Source organism: Nycticebus coucang, chromosome 12 (assembly GCF_027406575.1).
Source record: "Nycticebus coucang isolate mNycCou1 chromosome 12, mNycCou1.pri, whole genome shotgun sequence".
Taxonomy (NCBI): domain Eukaryota; kingdom Metazoa; phylum Chordata; class Mammalia; order Primates; family Lorisidae; genus Nycticebus; species Nycticebus coucang.
Window position 1 is genome coordinate 59,585,678 of NC_069791.1, and position 18,888 is coordinate 59,604,565.

An 18,888-nucleotide genomic window follows, 5' to 3' on the forward strand; every position below is an offset into this window, starting at 1 on the left:
CAGCAACCTCAGACTCCTGGGCTCAAGGAATCCTCCTGCCTGAGCCTCCTGAGTAGCTGGGAGTACAGGTATGTGCTAGTATGCCCACTTATTTTTCTAATTTTTGTACTCTTGCTCAGGCTTGTGCTTGTATTCTTGGTGTCAGTCACAATATGAGTATATAAAGTCTCAGAAGCTTATTAGGACAACACAGAAGTTTAAAGAAGAGCTCTAGCAAACTTTATGGATTGATGCGATTTTCCAGTGGCTTCTTGATCTTTTGGCTAAGATCAAGTTTGATGTGATTTTTTTTTTTTTTTTTGAGACAGAGTCTCGCCCTGGGTAGAGTGCTGTGGCATCATAGCTCACAGCAACCTCAAACTCTTGGGCTCAAGCAATACTCTTGCCTCAGATTTTCTATTTTTATTAGAGACAGGTCTTGCTTTTGCTCAGGCTGGTCTTGAACTCCTGAGCTCAAGCAGTCCACTCTCCTCGGACTCCCAGAATGCTAGAATTACAGGCATGAGCCACTGTGCTCTGCCCGTGTGATTTTTATTTTTCATTGACTTCAAATCTTTGTAACATGTTATTAGAAGATATAGATTCAAGGCAGTATAATTGTAGATTTTTTTTTTTTTTTGTGGAGACAGAGTCTCACTTTATGGCCCTCAGTAGAGTGCCGTGGCCTCACACAGCTCACAGCAACCTCCAACTCCTGGGCTTAAGCGATTCTCTTGCCTCAGCCTCCCAAGTAGCTGGGACTACAAGCGCCCGCCACAACGCCCGGCTATTTTTTTTTTTTATTTGGTTGCAGTTTGGCCGGGGCTGGGTTTGAACCCGTCACCCTCGGTATATGGGGCCGGCGCCCTACCAACTGAGCCACAGGCGCCGCCCAATTGTAGATGTTTAAGCTCTTGAGGAAAGTTATTTAGATACTCTGAGTACCAGTGACCAATCTATGTCACAAGTTCTGTCAATTTTTTGCTGAGTTTATTTGATGGTATTTAAGAATCTCCATAGTGGATTTGTTATGAGTATAGTATTGCTGCAGAAATTCTTTAGTGTCAGGCAGTGAGCCCACTGTATTAGATTCTGTAACTGCTGCAGGTTGCTGGGCAGCTAGGTTTTGCTTCTGCTGGGCAGGTTGCCTGCACACTAGGTCCACTGTGAGCAGTTTTCAGAAAACCCATACTTAACGAACCCATTTCAGCTGAGACTGGGAGTTGCGCTTCTGGATGTGAACAGAAATAGCATTTGAGAGCTCAGCAGGTGGCGCTGTCTTGGCTCATCTAGTGTGTTTTTTTTTTTTTTGTAGAGACAGAGTCTCACTACCGCCCTCGGGTAGAGTGCCGTGGCGTCACACACTCACAGCAACCTCTAACTCTTGGGCTTACGCGATTCTCTTGCCTCAGCCTCCCGAGCTGCTGGGACTACAGGCGCGCGCCACAACGCCCGGCTATTTTTTTGTTGCAGTTTGGCCGGGGTTGGGTCCGAACCCTCCACCCTCGGCATATGGGGCCTGCGCCCTACTCACTGAGACACAGGCGCCGCCCAAAACATTATATTTGTAGCTAGCTTTCCATGTCAGTAAATCTGCATCTCTTCTATTCATTATTCTTTAGTGTATTATTAAATGGATGTGCTATAATTTAATAGTGATCTTATTGCTGGATATTTAGATTGCTTAAATGGATTGTATATTGTTGATACGCTAATTCTCCTTTAGGATAATTCCCCATGACTGGGTTGAAGAAAATACATGTTTTTCATTTTGATGTGTATTGCTAGACTGCCATCCAGAAAGGTCATAGCAGTGTAGATGAGGTCTCCCTTCTTCCTGCCATTGCCAACTTTTTTCTTTAAATCAGGCATCCTCAAACTGTGGCCCGTGGGCCACATCTGGCGGTGTGAATTGTATTTGTTCTTGTTTTGTTTTTTACTTCAAAATAAGATATGTGCAGTGTGCATAGGAATTTGTTCATAGTTTTTTTTTTTTTTGTAGAGACGGAGTCTCACTGTACCGCCCTCGGTAGAGTGCCATGGCGTCACACGGCTCACAGCAACCTCTAACTCTTGGGCTTACCCGATTCTCTTGCCTCAGCCTCCGGAGCAGCTGGGTACAGGCGCCCGCCACAAAGCCCGGCTATTTTTTTTGTTGTTTCAGTTTGGCCGGGGCTGGGTTTGAATCCGCCACCCTCGGCATATGGGGCCGGCGCCCTACTCACTGAGCCACAGGCGCCACCCCATAGTTTTTTTTTTAAAACTATGGTCCGGCCCTCTAACCGTCTGAAGGACAATGAATTGGCTCCCTGTTTAAAAAGTCTGAGGACGCCTGCTTTAAATCTTTGCTTATCTGATTGGCATTTAAACATTTGCAGTATACTCTGTCCATCCACCCGAGAGATGTCTTTTGTTTTGATAGCATTCTTTTTTTTCTTCTTTTTTTGAGACAGACTCTCAACATTGTTGCCCTTGGTAGAGTGCCAGTGCCTTGGCATCATATCTCACAGCAACCTCAAACTCCTGGGCTTAAGCGATCATCTTGCCTCAGTTTTACTATTTTTTTTTTTTTTTTTAGTAGAGATGGGATCTTGCTCTTGCTCAGGCTGGTTTGAAACTCCTGAGCTCAAGCAGTCCATCTGCCTCAGCCTTTCAGAGTGTTAGGATTTACAGGCGTGAGCCACCATACTGGACCCTGGATAGCATTCTTTTAGAGTTGATTGAGAAGTAGGGGCAGGCCTTCTGTAGTTCGTCCTAGTACTCCTTTGAATGGAGCTGCTCCACCTATTTAGGTTTTCTCTTTGGCACTTGAAAGCATTTGATTTTACTACCACTGATCAAAAAGAATCTGGATGACTGCCTAATAGACTACGTATTTCTTGAGTGTAAGGAACATATAACTTTCTTTATATCTACCGGCAGTTCTGGTATATGGCAGGTGGTACATAAATGGTCTTTTTAAAACCTAAATTGGTTTATGTTCTTTTGGGCCTACTGCTGCGTGAAGTACTTTAACTTTGTTAAAAATAACCTTTTCAAAGGCTTTGTGAAACATAAACTTGAAAAACTACAGTATAAAATTGCTATCTTGGTATGTTCTTTCTCATCATTTATCAAATGTGATAAATAGGAAGGATTGAAATACTAGGACATGTTTATTAGGAATAATTGACCTATTTTATAAGTGCATGTGTCACTTAGAAATTGGAAGTTGAGGAATTGATTGTATAAGGGATTGTTTCACATTATCCTGGTTTTGAATTTTGTGGATCGGAGTCTATACATGTTAGAGGGGAATGTGTGTTGACTAATGATAACATAGCTTGGCTTAATTAGACATCATAAGTGTTCAGATAAAAGGAAAACAGAAGCTAGATTCTGGGAACAGCCATAGTTCTTTAGGCATGTAAAAAATACTTGTGGGAAAGGATACTTTAAAGTTTCTGGGTGTAAGACTACAGCAAAGTAGAATTTTCTTTATAACTGATTTAAATCATTACACATTCTTATTGACTTATTGTGCATTTCTTGCATTATCTATGCGAAAATAAAACATGCAAAGGATATGGTCTTGAAAAGGCAAAATAAATTAGCTTATTACACTTTGGCCATCTAGACTTTGTCTTTTGGATGTGTTTATTGTTAGTATATCAGCTAATTATTTTTCACTGGCAACATTTTCACTTTAATCTTGTATGTCCTGAAATTTTAGTTTAGTAACCATGTGTGCATAGTCACATTTATACATCCATTCCTTTGATCAAAGAGGAAGTGGTGGTGATGGATATATTAAGAAAAATTTTTAGCAGCATGCAACAGAAGGTTTACTTTTTATTTTCTTGTAATTTATTTTATCCAATTTCATTCCAGAAAGAATTTCTGGAAATTTAAAATAAAAAAAAAATCCATAAGTATAATAAAGTATATATAAAAAGGAGAAGTCAGGAAAAATATATATTCTGTTCCCAGTGGCAGCATAATTCAATGCCTAAGAATAAAAGTTGGGTTTGAATTTGCTTGGCAGCAAAGGTAAAAATGGAAACATGGTAAAATACATAGCACTAAACTAGGAGGGATAAGACCAATTTTTCAGGGGTAAATCTTCTCTGAACAGATTTTAAGGAATGATTTAAATTGGGCATTACATAAAAGCTGTTTTGTTGTTTAACAGCAGGTTCCCTGGGTAAAAAAGGACTAAGTATTAAGGGATCAAACCAATGGAAGAAAAAATAATTTTTTCTCTTTTCTTTTCTTTTTTTTTTGAGGCAGAGTCTCACTTTGTCACCCTTGGTAGGTGCCCTGGGGTCACAGCAACCTCAAACTCTTGGACTCAGGTGATTCTCTTTTTTTTTTTTTTTTTTTTTTTGTGGTTTTTGGCTGGGGCTGGCTTTGAACCCGCCACCTCCGGCATATGGGACCGGCGCCCTACTCCTTGAGCCACAGGTGCTGCCCTCAGGTGATTCTCTTGCCTCAGCCTCCCAAGTAGCTGGGACTACAGATGCTCACCACTGGGCTATTTTTAGAGACTGGGTCTGGCTCTGGTGAACACCTGAGTTCAAGTGATCCATCTGCCTTGGCCTCCCAGGAGTATAGGCATGAGCCACTGCACCTGGCCTTTTGGCAAGTTTTTAAAACTGTATGTTGGGACTCATTAATGGGTTGTGAAATCAATTTAGAGATTAAAGTAGAAACATCAGGTTGTATTGCAAACAGTAAAGATAAAATGTTTTCTGAAATTTTTATTTATTTGTGTATATGAATGTATGTTTATGTATGTATGTGGTTAAGTTTGAAATGAAGTGTACTCTAGGATAAAGTTATCCATAGGAGCAGTTATTGGGCTAGAGAAATTTTGGAGGTTATGGAAATTTTTAGCTATATTGAATATGGTCAAATTGCCCTCCAAATTTATATCACTTTTTTGCTTTTTAGATTTTTTTAGATTTATATCACTTTGCATTTTCAGCACCAGAATGAGAGTTTGCTCTCTCCAAATCGTTACGATTCAGGGCATTGTCATATTTTTTACATGTTTGCAAATTAGATGAGTGCGAAATGGTATTACATTGTCTTAATTTTTAATTTTTGATTAATTATGAGAGTGGGTATGTTTTCAAATGTTGGATGACCATTCAAGTTTCTGTTTCTCGACTTGTCTGGTCTTTTCTTTCTGTAGCAAATTGGGTTGTCCTAAATTGATTTTACCAATTTATTGCATATTCTGATTATGTCTGTTACATGAATCGCAAATATCTCCTCCCATCTGTGTGGCTTTTATTTGTTAACTTTTTATAATATTTGACTGAATAGAAACGATTATCCAGTCTATCACTGTTTTCCTTACTGGTTTGGTTTTTGTTGTGGTTTGCTTAAGAAATGTGTTTTATGTCTCAACATCATTAAGATTCTTCTGTATTTTTTTCCAAGAGTTCTAGAAGCTTTGTTTTCTTTTTAAAAAAATTATTATTATTATTATTATTATTTTTTTAGAGACAGAGTCATATTTTGTTGCCCTCGGTAGGGGGCTGTGGCATCACAGCTCACAGCAAGCTCCAGCTCTTGAGCTTAGCCAATTCTCTTGCCTCAGCATCCCGAGTAGCTACGACTATAGGGCGCCTGCCATGACGCCCGGCCACCACCCTCAGTATATGGGTCCGGCGCCCTACTTACTGAGCCACAGGCACTGCCCCGAAGTTTTGTTTTCTAATATTTTAATATTTAGGTCTTGATTCTGCCTGAAAATTTTTTTTCTTATATGCAGTATGATGCAGAGATCTAATTTAATTTTTTATATCTGTATATACACCCAGTTACCACAGCACTGTTAATAGAGTGTTTTAAAATTTTGAATTACAGTTCTTTAAACAGGGCATGGTTTCTTGTTCAGCATAATTCCTATCTGTTTGTTTGTTTTGAGACAGAGTTTTGCTATGTTGCTGCTATGGCTAGAGTGTCATGCCCTCAGCCTAGCGTACAGCCTCGTCAGACTCCTGAGCTCACGTGATCCTCCTGCTTCAGCTTCCCAAGTGGCTGGGACTACAGGTGCATGCCACCGTGCCTAGTTAATTTTTCTATTTTTTGTAGAAATGGGGGTCTTGCTCTTGCTCAGGCTGGTCTCAAACTCCTGACCTCAAGCAGTACTTCTACCTTGGCCTCCCAGGGCTAGAATTACAGGCATGAGCCACTGTGTCCTGCCCTGCCCCTTTTTGTCTTTTACTATGCTCCTTCACATGTTTGTGACTTCTAGTCCAGAGTAACATGATTGGTGGAGTACTAGATCTAGAAATAGAGCCTAGAGGAGTAGATAGATATAGAGCATGTTTTTTAGCACTCAAATGTCATTTCTCTTAATTACTGTTTAAACAGTAATTGGATTGCAGACAGCTTAAGGATACAATTTAATGAGGAGATAGATTGCTGTTTTTGTTGTTGTTTTGTTTTTGTTTTTGCATTGCTCGCTAATATCCACAGACTTTGGAAACTAGATAAGCTGGTGGGCTGATTGATAATCTTGATCTAAAACTTGAGGATACTTTCATCCAGTTCCTGTTATTATGTATATATTCTGAAGTTTGAGGCTGTTGATTTTGATTTTAGGGGAAGTATGTAAATAAATTTGATTTTTAATTTTCTGAGATGTTTGATAGGAAAGCACTATAAGTCCCTTAATTAAAGAATGAAAACTCTTAAGAGGTTTTTTCTTTTTTGAGACAGAGTCTCATTCTCTTGCCCTAGGTAGAGTGCCACAGTGTCATCATAGCTCTCAGCAGCTTCAAACTCAGCAGTCCTCTTGCCTCAGCTTTCCAAGTAGCTGAGACTGTAGATGTGCCCCACTACACTCAGTTTTTCTATTTTTAGTAGAGAGCTCTTGCTCAGGCTGGTCTGGAACTCCTGAGCTCAGTCTGCCCACCTCAGCCTCCCAGAGTACTAGGATTACAGGCATGAGACACAGTGGTGCCCAGCCCTTAAGAGGGTTTTATTACACTTTTTTTTTTTTTTTTAAAGAGACAGAGTCTCACTTTTATCATCCTCGGTAGAGTGCATTGGCGTCACAGCTCACAGCAACCTCCAACTTCTAGGCTTAGGTGATTCTCTTGCCTCAGCCTCCCTAGTAACTGGGACTACAGGTGCCTGCCACAATGCCTGGCTATTTTTTGTTGCAGTTTGGCTGGGGCTGGATTCTAACCCACCACCCTCCGTATATGGGGTCGGTACCCTGCCCACTGAGCCACAGGCACCTCCATTTTATTACACTTTTATCAATAGTTTGAGAAGAGTTGCTGCTGAGGTCTGCAGGTATATATTCTAGAGTTTTCTTTCTTTTTTTTTTTTTCTGTTCCTTTTCTTTTATACTGGTGGTCAGAAAAAGGCCTTGAGATTTAGTGGAATTGAGAAAAGTCAGATACAAGTTTTATTATTAGATTTTTTTTAGACTTGTAATATTGAGAAAAATAACTAATCACCTGGATTCTCTGCACCCTTATTAAAAAGCCAAAAAGACCCTTTCTGTTCTGGAGGGTACTGTTCGAGATGAGCTGGGGCCCTGAATGGTTGTTATTTACTAATGAGAGAAACACGCTTTACTGTTTTCAAAGTAGTGTTTTGATTTTACATGAAAGGTTGGCTGTACATGCCAAGTATTTTATCTGAACAGATTTTATTTCTGAAATAGTTGAAACAGCGGGTATATGGTATTATAATAACATGATTTATGGAAAGAGATCTTTTCATTTTTTTCTATATTTTAGCTCAGTGTAAGTATAACAACTTATATTTCAGGATTTACCTGACTGTAATATTCAGGGCTGTTGTCCCTTTACTTATATTTGCATTTTTGTGTACATATTGAACATTTCTAATCCAGAAATCTAAAATCTGAAATGCACCAAAATCTGAAACTTTTTGAGCATTGACATTGACACCACAATAGAAAATTCCACAACTGATTTTGTGTGATGAGTGTAGTCAAAACTTTGTTTCTAGTACAAAATTATTGATATTAAAAATATTGTATAAAATTGGGTGGTGCCTGTGGCTCAAGGAGTAGGGCGCCGGTCCCATATGCCGGAGGTGGCGGGTTCAAACCTAGCCCTGGCCAAAAACCAAAAAAAAAAATACTGTATAAAATTGCCTTCAAGCTATGTGTGTAAGGTTTACACAAAACAAATGAATTTTGTGTTTAGATTTGGGTCTCGTCCCCTAAATATTTCATTATGTATATATGCAAGTATTCTAAAATCAGAAAAAAGAATTGAAATCTAAAATTCTACCCAAGCATTTTGGATAAGGGATACTTCATACTAATCTTTGTTTCAGAAACAATACTTAGATCTCAGGAACAATTTATAGATTTTTGGGAAATGGAAATGACCATTGTAATGTGGCTATGAAAGAGTTGTATGGACTTCTTTCTGTTACAGACATTGTTTTTTAGATTTGACCATGACCAGTGGCTATAATGTACTAATTGTATCCACTGTAAAATGGCAATAAAAACGTGGGCTTTGGAGTTAGATGGATAAAGATTCAAATTTAGGATCTTCATGTAAGTTTGTGTCTTTGATGAATTGCTATATCTCTTTGAACCTTATTTTCTTCGTCTATAACAGGGGTCCTCAAACTTTTTAAACAGGGGGCCAATTCCCTGTCCCTCAGACCATTGGAGGGCCGGACTGTAGTTTAAAAAAAAAAACTATGAACAAATTCCTATGCACACTGCACATATCTTATTTTGAAGTAAAAAAACAAAACGGAAACAAAGACAATCACACCACTTCATGTGGCCCGCAGGCTGTAGTTTGAGGACCCCTGGTAAATGGGAGTTGACTTCATAAGGATTATTGGAGGGTAAAATGAGATGATAGGTGAAGTTCAGCTGTTGGCCCTGGTTCAAAGTTGTCTTTGGTAAGTGTTAAGTAGCAATTTACCTACTTTCTCCTTCAAAGAGATAATATCTTGATCTAGGAAGAATGGAACCACTTACCCAGTTTGTGGAAGGCAGTGTTGTATAATGGAGAGGACCTAAACTGGGGCGTCTCTTGTTTGTACTTTGTGTAATCTTGGGTAAATTACAGTCTCATCCTCAGTTTTCTATTTGTAGACAGAGATGATACCGCCTAGGTAACAGGCAGATATAAAATTAAACGAGAGTATGTATAAGAGCACACCTTATTTGGCATGTGATAACCTCTGAATTTTTATGGTAATAGGCAACAATAATATGCTTCTGAAGTAGGTCACAAGAAGGGCTTTAGTTAGAGAAACTAGAATGGTTATAAATAAGTTTATGTTTACTTTGAAAGAATAAAGATTAGGAAGTATTCATGAAAGGACAAGTGTTCAGGAGGCTACTATTATTTGGCCAAAATACAAATAATACTATGGTTGTTTAATTCATATAGATTTGTAGCTTCCCCCAATTTTTGTAATCTAGGATTATGTAAATAAAATTTAGTATATTTAAAGCATTTAAAATCAACTTTATTAAAGTATAATTTAAGCATAATGAAATACACTCATTTTAAATGTGTGGATGGGTGAATTTTGGTAATGTAAGGAATTGCCATCATCTCCAAAAGCTCCTTCATATCAGTCTGCCACACTCCTCCTTTTCGTATCTGGCCCAAAGAGACCACTGATAAGCATAGATTAGTTTTGCCTCTTATACTTTCATGTATATCATGTTGTGTATATTCTTTTTTTTTTTTTTTTTTTGAGACAGTCTCAAGCTGTCACCCAGGTAGAGTGCAGTGGTGTCACAGCTCACAGCAACCTCAAACTCTTGGGCTTAAGTGATTCTCTTGCCTCAGCCTCCCTTAAGTGATTCTCTTGCAGGCACCTCCCAGCTGGATAGGTGCCTGCCACAACTCCCGGCTATCTTTTTTTGTTTCAGTTGTCATTGTTGTTTTAGCAGGCCTGCTGGCCAGGCTCGAACCTGCCAGCCTCCGTGTATGTGGCTGGCGCCCTACCCACTGAGCTACAGGCACTGCCATGTTGTGTGTATTCTTTAATGTCTGGCTTCTCATACTCAGCATGATGTTTTTGAGATTCATCTATGTTGCCACTTGTACCAGTAGTTTGTTTCTTTTTGTTGCTAGTTGTATTCACTGTGGTATGGCTATACCACAGTTTGTTTATTCATTCCCCTAATGTTTGGGTTTCCAGTTTTTGACTATTTGTTTCCTATGCATGTTTCATAAATTTTCATAATCCTGCCCAAAGGAGATCCTCCTCAAAAGAGTTCCTTCTGATAACATGGGGGGTTTACCAACTCCCTCTTCTTCCTCCTTCCAATATTCATTTACCAGATAGTGGCTGAATGCCTTCTAAGTGCTACTGGATATCTTGACCTGTTTTCATGGAAGCAAACTATTAAGAAACATCTCAGTATCAGTAGATTATTGTTCAAAGAAAAACAAGAAATTGGTAATTTGAACAGTAAGTGCTGAATGTTCCCATATGACCTTTGCACATAACCTTTTGTAAAGACATACAACACATTCCTGCTCAGATTGTAGCAGGTAGGTACTTTATTTTGACAAATCATGTATAAACCTGAAATGTGTCATTGTTCAGCCAGAAAACACCTGATTTTAGTGTATTTCATCTTTACTTGGAATAGTGAGATTGTCATAAAAACTGTTAAGTTACAGCTAAAAATTTAGGTGGAAATCATCATTAGATCTATTTTCAAATTCAAACTGTAAAAACAGTTTTATGTTCAGTCCTCTGTAGTGAAGAGTTACAGATTTTCTATTTTTTTTTTTTTTTTTTGAGACAGAGTCTCACTAAGTTGCCCTTGGTAGAGAGCTGTGGCATTACAGCTCACAGCAACCTCTAATTCTTGGCCTTAGGCGATTGTCTTGTCTCAGCTTCCCACATAGCTGTGACTATAGGCGCCCACCACAACGCCCGGCTAAGGAGTTTTGAAAGAGGCTATCTGTCAGATGCCACTAGCTCTGTCTGTAGCAGAGGACTAGCTTATTTTGATTTTGCTACATCAGAAGATAGTAAGCCAATCAGCAAAGGTTGTCCAGAGCTTTTTTTTTTTGTAGAGACAGAGTCTCACTTTATAGCCATCGGTAGAGTGCCGTGGCATCACACAGCTCACAGCAACCTCCAACTCCTGGGCTTCAGTGATTCTCTTGCCTCAGCCTCCCGAGTAGCTGGGACCACAACGCCCGGCTATTATTTTGTTGCAGTTCAGCCGGGGCTGGGTTTGAACCCGCCACCCTCGGTATATGGGGCCGGCGTCTTACCGACTGAGCCACAGGTGCCGCCCGTTTGTCCAGAGCTTTAATGGGAATTTTAGGGAGAAAAGTATGTATAATGCATAGACGCATAGAGATTCCTAAGTAGTCTCCTTTTGAAAACTTTGTATCTCATTTTGTATTATACTTACTTTAAAAATTAAATATTAATACATTAAATACATTAATATCTTTTTGGTTCTCTTCATCTTTATCAGAATATATGAATAGATGTTTATTTTTACATCTTATCTCAGAAAATTGACTTGCTTGGCTTCACTTCTCAAGTACATTTCAACTGAGGAAAGTTTTTTTTTTTTGAGACAGTCTGTCACCCTCCATAGAGTGCTGTGCTCTCATAGCTCACAGCAACCTCAAATTTTGGGGCTCAGTTGATTCTCTTGCCTCCACCTCCCAAATAGCTGGGACTGCAGGTGCCCACCACAATGTCCAGCTATTTTTAGAGACGGGGGTCTTGCTCTCACAGGCTGGTATCGAACCTGTGAGCTCAGGCAGTCCACCTACCTTAGCATCTCAGAGTGCTAGGATTACAGGTGTAAGCCACCACACCTGGCCCCGAGAAAAGGAGTGTTAAACTCCCCTGTTATTATGGTGTTATAGGATATCATATTGCTCAGACTAATTAAGGTCTGTTTCAAGAATCTGGGAGCATTTAAGTTGGGTGCATAAATATTTAGAATTGAAATATCTTCTTGTGTTTTTCCTTGACTGATATGACTTGAATATATTTGTCTTTTTGACTTTAGTTGCTTAAGTCCATGTGTATCTGAAAATAAGTTTGTAACCCCTCTTTTCTTCTGAGTTCTGTTTGTCTGAAAAATTGTCTTCCAACTCTCAACTCTGAGTTTTAATTTGTCTTGAGGCTTGGTGTGTTTCCTACAGACAGCAAATGGATGGCTTATGTTTTTAAATCCAGTCGGACAATCTGTGCCTCTTCAGTGGGGAATTCAAGCCATTAACATTTATTGAGATAATTGATAAGTGTGGTAGTGTTCTATTCATCTTATTTTGTGAAAGTCCATTGCTTAGTTTTGTCTTTTGCATCATTGTGGAAGCTTAATTTCTGGATGCTTACTTTGCGGGTGGTCTGTTGTGATGGTCAGTGTATAGAACAGGTTGAAGTATTTCTTGCAGAACTGGTCTCATGGCAGATTTCCTCAGTGTTTTCATATCAGTAAAGGATTTGATTTCTCTGTCAATTTTAAAGCTTAGCTTAGTGGGATATAGAATTCTGGGCTGGAAATTGTTTTGTTTAAGTAGATTAAAGATGATAGATTATGACCCTTGTCTTCTGGCTTGAAAAGTTTCATTAGAGAAGTCTGCAATCACTCTGATGGATTTGCCCCTGTAGGTCAACTGGTGCTTACTTCTGGCAGCTTGCAAAATCTTTTCTTTTGTTTTGACTTTGGACAGGTTCATCATAATGTGTCTTGGAGAAGCTCTATTTGAGTTGAGGTGACCTGAGGTCTGATATCTCTCTGAAAGGAGTGTGTCAGAATCTTTGGTGATATTTGGGAAATTTTCATTTATAATATTCTCTAGTATGGCTTCCATTCCTCTGGGGCATTCTTTTTCCCCTTGTAGGATACCTGTAACTCGTATGTTTGAACACTTTATAAAGTCCCATAATTCTGTCAGTGAACGTTCTGCTTTCTTTCTCTTTCTGCCTCGTTAACTATCTGAGTAATCTCAAGAGCTTTGTCCTCTACCTCTGAGATTCTTTCTTCTGCATGGTCTAATCTGTTGTTGATACTTGCTATTGCATGTTTAAGTTCCCTAATTGACTGCTTCAATTCCTTCAGCTCTTTCTATACTCTTCCTCGTTCATCTCTTATTTGATTCTGTTTTTGGATTTCCTTTTGGTTATTTTCCATTTTCTCAGCAATTTCCTTCATTGTTTTCATCATCTGTATTTTAAATTCCCCTTCTGTAATTTCTAACATTTCTTTATAGGTGGAATCCTCTGCAGTAGCTACCTCATGGTCCGTTGGGGGGGTTGCTCTGGACTGGTTTTTCATATTGCCAGGATTTTTCTGCTGATTCTTCCTCATGAGTGTTTTCTTTTTATCTGTTTCCTTGTCCTAATTTTCCTTTCACTTCCTCTTGCTCTTTTTTTTTTTTTGTAGAGACAGAGTTTCACTTTATGGACCTTGGTAGAGTGCCATGGCATCATACAGCTCACAGCAACCTCCAACTCCTGGGCTTAAGCGGTTCTCTTGCCTCAGCCTCCCGAGTAGCTGGGACTATAGGCGCCTGCCACAATGCCCGGCTATTTTTTTTTTTGGTTGCAGTTCAGCTGGGGCCGGGTTTGAACCCGTCACCCTCAGTATATGGGGCCTGCGCCTTACCAACTGAGCCATAGGTGCCGCCCTCCTCTTGCTCTTAAAGTTACTGTGCCTCTGGCCTAAGGCAGGGGTCCTCAAACTACAGCCCACAGGCCACATGTGGCAGTGTGATTGTATTTGTTCCCGTTTTGTTTTTTTTACTTCAAAATAAGATACGTGCTGTGTGCATAGGAATTTGTTCATAGTATTTTTTTTAAACTATAGTCTGGCCCTCCAACGGTCTGAGGGACAGTGAACTGGCCCCCTGTTTAAAAAGTTTGAGGACCCCTGGCCTAAGGTTTCAACGATCCTTTTGGTACAGGACCAGAATGATGAGAAGATTGAAGAGCAAGAAGAGAAAAAAGATTAAAAAGAAAAAAGAGAAAGGAGAGGGGGTGAGTAAAAGGGAATATTGACAAAAAGAAGAGAGGCACAGAAAGAGGGAGGCAGGAGTAAAGGTGTACAGTAGGGTACTTTGACCCAACCTTAAAAACTCCCAATCTCTGGGGATGTTGGGTTGGGTGATTCCCTTGAGGTCAGCAGCTCTTTGCCAGCCTGTTCAGACACAGTACTCCACCTCTACCAAATTGAGAGGAAAGACAAAAATACTATAAACCAAACCAAAACAAACACACTGAAAACCTTATGGGATAAAAAACAAATAATAGGGGCAGAAACACTAGCAAAAATGAAGTTCTTATTATTAAAGAAGGCAACAATGGAAAATTATATTTAAACTAGAAAAACGAAGAAAGAAAAGAAAAATAAATGAAAAATCTAGAGGGAAAATGTTGAAATTTTAAAAAAAGAAAACCAAAGACTAAGCAGTATATATATCTTGCTGAATATTGTCTGGGCAACAGGTGATCTTCTGGGGTCTGAGATGTTAATCACAATGCTGATACAGCTGTACAAGATGGAGACTGGAGGCCTCTGCTCATTTCTCAACCCCCTCTCCCCGCAGCGTTGAGAACCTAAATCTCTCCTCAGTGTGCTTAAAAGACACTTTAAACTGTTAGTTAACCTTGACTAAGCAGAAGCTTTCCCAGGAAAGCACTTGTCACTATGATCTCTACTAAAGTGGCTGCTCGCTTATCCAGTGTGCCAAAACTGGTCTCTATGCCCCTTAAGGGTCCAGGCTTGCCAAACACTGAATTCTCCCCTCTTCCCCAGCGTCTCAGTCCTGGCTTTTGGCACTGCTCAGTCACTAGATTATTCACCCAAGGTCTCCCAGCCTGAGCCTCGCTCTGTGACCCTTAGGACGGAGCTCTCAGAGGCATTTTTTGTTGCCTGCTCCCAGGATATGGGGAACCTGTGGGTTTAGAGCCATACATGGCTTTTGGGATCCTTTGAATGCAGCCTTTTGGCTGACTCCAAATTTTACAGAACAAATCCCTTTATTAAAAGGATTTGTTAATAAATCCTTCTTTATAGAAAGGATCATTATTAATAATATAAAATTCTTTATTAAAATAATTTTAATCTGACTAGATAATTTTAGTGAACTTTGTTTTCTGCCCTAGTCTTCAGCCTCTAGAACTGAAAGACTTCAGTCACCTTGGGATGGTAGTGTTTTTGGCAGGGCTCTCCTGGAACACACCCAGCTTTTAAACTCCACTATTTGCTGGCTGGTTCCTTTACTGGTTTCAACCCTGGACTAAAAATTATTCTACAGAATAGTCCAAATTCTGACTCCTTTGAAGTAGTTTTTGAGGTCAGTGTTTAATTTTTGTTCTGATTCTATTTGCTATCTTATTCCCAGTTTCTGCCCTGCCAACTAACCTACAGTTTAGTCTGTGCTTTGTTTCTCTTCCCAGTGGTCTTTCAATCCCTGCTATTCTTTTGCCATGCAGATAAAGTCTGGTGCTTTGGGAAAAGAAGAGGAGCTATCTAGCGTTTTTTTTTTTTTTTTTTTTTTTTTTGGTTACTGCGGTTTGTTTATTTAATCTTCTCCCCTGAGGACAAACTCTTTGAACAGGTGCTGTGGAGGTGTGAGAGTGGAAACAAGTTTCTCCCTGTGGGACAAAACATTCTAGGAGTGAGGGCTCAGTGGGAGGGTAGGAAGTAGCCTGGTGTCCTCCTGGTGTGAAAGTTGAGAACTGTAAGCGGTTCATTATTCTCAGTGTGACATGCCCTAGGTGGAGCCTTCATTCCTCTGGTAGGGGCTCCGCAGAAGGGAGTCTTTACTGTGAAGGACTTAGCCTCAGCGACAGGTAGCTGGGGAAGGATGAGAAACATTAATGTTCTGCTCTTCTGAGGAGAAACCCTCTTATCTGGGTTGGAGGGGTTAGAGGAAGCCCTGTGGTCTTGCATGTATCAGTCTGCAGTGGAGTTTGTGCTTATTTTGGCTGGAGAGGAAAAAAAGAGGTACAGATACCACAGCCTCTTATCCTTCTTACTGAATTTTCTTAGGTGTTCTTGATCAGATGTTTCTTTGATTGCTATTTGCTCTTTGGAACATTTCCAGAGAGGTTTTTAAATTTTTTTTTTGCAGTTTTTGGCTGGGGCCAGTTTGAACCCACCACCTCTGGTATATGGGGCTGGCCCCCTACTTTTTTTTTTTTTTTTGTAGAGACAGAGTCTCAACTGTACCGCCCTCGGGTAGAGTGCCGTGGCGTCACACGGCTCACAGTAACCTCTAACTCTTGGGCTTACGCGATTCTCTTGCCTCAGCCTCCCGAGCAGCTGGGACTACAGGCGCCCGCCATAATGCCTGGCTATTTTTTTGTTGCAGTTTGGCCGGGGCTGGGCCTGAACCCGCCACCCTCGGCATATGGGGCCGGCGCCCTACTCACTGAGCCACAGGCGCTGAGTTTTCACCAGTTTCTCTGGGAAGTAGGACAGTAGAACTCATACTGTTGTGCTAGAAGTTAGTCATATTGTTACTGTTTTTTTTTTTTGAGACAGAGTCTCACTATGTCGCCATCAGTAGAGTGCTGTAGCATCACAGTTCACAGCAACCTCACTCTTGGGCTTAAGCGATTCTCTTGCCTCAGACTCCCAGTAGCTGGGACAACAGATGCCCACCACAACACCCGGCTATTTTTTTGTTGCAGTTGTCATTGTTGATTTTAGCTCTCCTGGACTGGGTTCAAACCCGCCAGCTTTGGTGTATGAGGCTGAAGCACTACCCACTGAGCTGGGGGCGTCGCCCTATCTTTTTCTTTTCTTTCTTTCTTTCTTTTTTTTTTTTTTGTAGAGACAGAGTCTCACTTTATGGCCCTTGGTAGAGTGCCGTGGCCTCACACAGCTCACAGCAACCTCCAACTCCTGGGCTTAAGCGATTCTCTTGCCTCAGCCTCCCAAGCAGCTGGGACTACAGGCGCCCGCCACAACGCCCGGCTATTTTTTGGTTGCAGTTTGGCCGGGGCCGGGCTTGAACCCGCCACCCTCGGTATATGGGGCCGGCGCCCCACTGACTGAGCCACAGGCGCCACCCTTTTTTTTTTTTTTTTTTAATGTGCAGAGTCTCACTTTGTCACCCTCAGTAGAGTGCCATGGCATCATCACAGCTCATAGCAACCTCCAGCTCTTGGGCTTAGGTGATTGTTTTGCCTCAGCCTCCCAAGTAGCTGGAATTACAGGTGCCCTCCACAACGCCTGGCCATTTTTTGTTGCAGTTTGAACCTGCCACCCTTGGTATATGGGGCTGGTGCCGTGCTTACTGAGACACAGGCGCTGCCCCTATTTTTTTCTTTTTTTAATGTCATTCTGATTACATTTGTAGTGATATCTCACGTGGTTTTAATTTGCGTTACCCTGATGGTTATGATGTTAAACATCTTTACATGCGACTAATATCAGAATGTCCTAAAGAATACCATACATACACATGTACGTATGTAGGGAAAATGGGAAACTATAGCTAAATGTATTTTTATTTACAAAATATTCATTACAAAATTTTATAAAATGCAAATATTTCTCTATGTGTTAATATATACATATAAACATATATAAATATAGTATAACATAAAACACAATATGAATTTGTTAATATTTCCTGTTTATGGTGACCTTTGTCGAAATGCTCATTCATGTTGTTTTTTATTTCTTTTTTTTTTTTTTTTTTTTTTGGTTGCAGTTTGGCCGGGGCCGGGTTTGAACCCGTCACCCTCGGTATATGGGGCCAGTGCCTTACCGACTGAGCCACAGGCACCGCCTGTTTTTTATTTCTAATTGGGTTGTTTTTGTCCTATTTAATTTTGAGATTTCCTTATATGCTAGGTGAGGTACTAGTCCTGTGTTGGCTGTGTGATTTGCACATACTTTCTCCCTATAACTGTAACTTATCTTTTCCACTTCTTTTTTTTTTTTTTTTTTTTTTTGTAGAGACAGAGTCTCACTTTATGGCCCTTGGTAGAATGCCATGGCCTCACACAGCTCACAGCAACCTCCAACTCCTGGGCTTAAGCGATTCCCTTGCCTCAGCCTCCCGAGTAGCTGGGACTACAGGCGCCCGCCACAACGCCCAGCTATTTTTTGGTTGCAGTTCAGCCGGGGCCGGGTTTGAACCCGCCACCCTCGGTATATGGGGCCGGCGCCCTACCGACTGAACCACAGGCGCCGCCCCTCTTTTCCACTTCTTAACATGGTCTTTCAAAGAAGAGATAATTTTTATTTTATTTTATTATTAAATCATAGCTGTGTACATTAATGTGATCATGGGGCACCATACACTGGTTTTATAGACCATTTGACACATTTTCATCACACTGGTTAACGTAGCCTTCCTGGCATTTTCTTAGTTATTGTGTTAAGACATTTATATTCTACATTTGCTAAGTTTCACATGTACCCTGCAGGTGTAATCCCACCAATCACCCTCCCTCCACCCATTCTCCCCCCTCCTCCCTCCTCCCTCCTTTCCCTCCCTCTCCCCCTTCCCCATATTCTTAGGTTATAACTGGGTTATAGTCTTCATATGAAAGCCATAAATTAGTTTCATGGTAGGGCTGAGTACATTGGATACTTTTTCTTCCATTCTTGAGATACTTTACTAAGAAGAATATGTTCCAGCTCCATCCATGTAAACATGAAAGAGGTAGTCTCCATCTTTAAGGCTGCATAATGTTCCATGGTGTACATATACCACAATTTATTAATCCATTTGTGAATCGATGGGCACTTGGGCTTTTCCCGTGACTTAGCAATTATGAATTGGGCTGCAGTAAACATTCTGGTACAAATATCTTTGTTATAATGTAATTTTTGGTCTTCTGGGTATACTCTTCAGTAGAGTAATTATAGGATTGAATGGCAGATCTATTTTTAGATCTCTAAGTGTTCTCCAAACATCTTTCCAAAAGGAATGT

At 40.4% G+C, this 18,888-nt stretch overlaps 1 protein-coding gene across 3 annotated transcripts in view; it reads left to right on the forward strand.

Moving 5' to 3' along the window:
* Positions 1–18,888, forward strand: part of ADIPOR2 (adiponectin receptor 2) — an 88,179-nt gene that overhangs the window by 6,858 nt on the left and 62,433 nt on the right. The window contains exon 1 of one of the 3 annotated variants that reach the window (XM_053554799.1): positions 13,914–13,968. The exons of the other annotated variants lie outside the window; for them this stretch is intronic. The gene's annotated coding sequence lies outside the window, so the exon portion shown is untranslated. Of the gene's footprint in view, positions 1–13,913; positions 13,969–18,888 lie in introns of those variants that run through there. 3 annotated transcript variants of the gene reach the window in all.